Genomic DNA, 2,500 nt, shown 5'->3' with positions numbered 1-2,500 from the left:
TATAAATAATATTAGAGGTGAGGCTGTTCTAACATTTAAAAAACAATTATTAAAATGACATATAGATATTAAATGGTGGCATAATGGCTCATAGGTTAGCACTGTCGCCTCACAGTAAGAAGATCACTGGTTCGAGCCTCAGCAGGGCTTGTTGTTATTTGTGTGTGGAGTTTGCATGTTCTCCATGTGTTGGTGTGGGTTTCCTCTGGGTGCTCCGGTTTCCCCCACAGTCCAAACACATAGGATTAGATGAACTAAATTGGCCGTAGTCTATGAGTGTGTGTGTGTGTGTGTATATGAGTGTGTATGGGTGTTTCCAGTACTTGGCTGAAAGGGCATCCGCTGCGTAAAACATATGCTGGAACAGTTGGTGGTTCATTCCACTGTGGCAACCTCTAATATACAGACTAAGTTATCCAGCATATGTTTTACACTGAGGATGCCCTTCCAGCTGCAACACAGTACTGGGACACCCATACACACTCACATTCACACACACACACACACACAAACATGGCCAATGTAGTTTATTTAATTCACCTATAGCGCATGTGTTTGGACTGTGGGGGGAAACCGGAGCACCCAGAGGAAACCCACTCCAACACGGGGAGAACATGCAAACTCCACACAGAAATGCCAGTTGAGCCTGGATTGAGTCCTCCTATAGAGCTCTGTCTCTGAGCACGTCCATCCAAACTAAAGCTCCAGTAAATACAGTGATTAACAGTGACTGGTCCCCCTCGCATAGCTCCGCCTCTGGGCCTAACCACCGCAAGACAGAGGCCTAAACCACTGTGATTATAGGGACAACAGTTCATTACAGTGCCAGAGACTCAGAACCAGATTAACACAGAGAAACACAGAGAGTGTCAGAGTCTCTTGAGTGCTACAGAAGAGAACTTAATTGGAGGATATTGTACAGTAACTTCTTTGCCAATAGTGTGAACTAAAGCCATGCAAATTACTCTAAATCAAACTAAATATAAATAAAAAATAACAATAATAATATAAATTATTTGTCTCCTCAATAGCGTGGTGGCTTCGCTTTTTTTTATAATCATGAGCAATTCAGTTCTCTATTATAGATCGGTGAATACAACCTAGTCAAACTGAATAGAATGGAACAGAACACAATAAAACAAAAAAGCAACTGAACAGAAACGAACAAAGTAAAATAGAATGGAACAAAATGTAATAGATTACAGTAACAGAACAGAACACAGTAACAGAACAGCATGGAACAGTAACAAAACGGAACAAAATTTAATGGAACACAATAACAGAACAGAACAGAGTAACAGATCAGAACTGTAAAAAAAACAGAACAGAGCATAGTAACAGAATGGAACACAGTAACAGAACTGAAAAAGTATGGAACGGTGACAGAATGGAACACAGTAACAGAACAGAAAAGAATGGAACACAGTAACAGAATGGAACAGAGTAAAAGAATAGAAGAGAATGGAACACAGTAACAGAATGGAACACAGTAAAAGAACAGAAGAGAATGAAACGCAGTAAAAGTATAGAACAGTAACAGAATGGAACACAGCAACAGAACAGAGTATAACAGAATGGAACACAGTAACAGAATGGAGCACAGTGACAAAACAGAATGGAACACAGCAACAGAACAGAGTATAGGAGAATGGAACACAGTGACAAAACAGAATGGAACATAGCAACAGAACAGAGTATAGGAGAATGGAACACAGTGACAAAACAGAATGGAACATAGCAACAGAACAGAGTATAACAGAATGGAACACAGGAACAGAACGGAACAAAATGGAATGGAACACAGTAACAGAACGAAACACAGTAACAAAAATTGAACACAGTGACAGAACAGAATGGCAACATGTACAGAACAAAACTGAGAATAAATGAATAGACAGTAACAGAATGGAATAAAATGGAATGGAACATAGTAACAGAATGGAATAAAATGGAAAGGAACACAGTAACAGAATAAAGTATAACAGAATGGAACACAGTAACAAAAGGAAACTTAGTAACAGAATGGAATAAAAGGGAATGGAACACAGTAACAGAACGGAACAGTAACAAAATGGAACACAGTGACAAAACAGAATGGAACAGTAACAAAACAGAGTATAAAAGAATGGAACACAGTAACAGAACGGAACACAGTAATAGAATGGAATAAAAATAATGGAATACAGTAACAGAATGGAACACAGTAACAGAACAGAGCACAGTAAAAGAATGAAACAGAGCAGAACAGAATGGAACTCAGTAAAAGAATGGAACACAGTAACAGAATGGAACAGTGACACAATGGAACAAATTAGAATGGAACACAGTAAAACCGAATAGAACACAGTAACAGAACAGAATGGAACACAGTGACAGAATGGAACAAAATTGAATGGAACACAGTAACAGAACAAAAGAGAATGGAACAGTAACAGAACAGAACAGGATAGAATGACACACAGTAGTAGAATAGAACACAGAAAAACACAGAACACAGTAA

At 38.6% G+C, this 2,500-nt stretch overlaps 1 protein-coding gene and 1 long non-coding RNA gene across 3 annotated transcripts in view; both read right to left on the bottom strand.

Annotated features, from left to right (window-relative positions):
• Positions 1 to 2,500, bottom strand: part of LOC147838686 (uncharacterized) — a 1,589,207-nt gene that overhangs the window by 374,201 nt on the left and 1,212,506 nt on the right. The gene's annotated exons all lie outside the window — the stretch shown is intronic.
• LOC101884074 (synaptic vesicle glycoprotein 2C) overlaps positions 1 to 2,500 on the bottom strand; it is a 99,304-nt gene that overhangs the window by 25,152 nt on the left and 71,652 nt on the right. The gene's annotated exons all lie outside the window — the stretch shown is intronic.

Source organism: Danio rerio, chromosome 21 (genome assembly GCF_052040795.2).
Source record: "Danio rerio strain M-AB ecotype USA chromosome 21, GRCz13ab, whole genome shotgun sequence".
NCBI classification, from domain to species: Eukaryota; Metazoa; Chordata; class Actinopteri; order Cypriniformes; family Danionidae; genus Danio; species Danio rerio.
The sequence above is the reverse complement of the archived record's forward strand: the minus strand, read 5'-3'. Positions and strand labels throughout refer to the sequence as shown.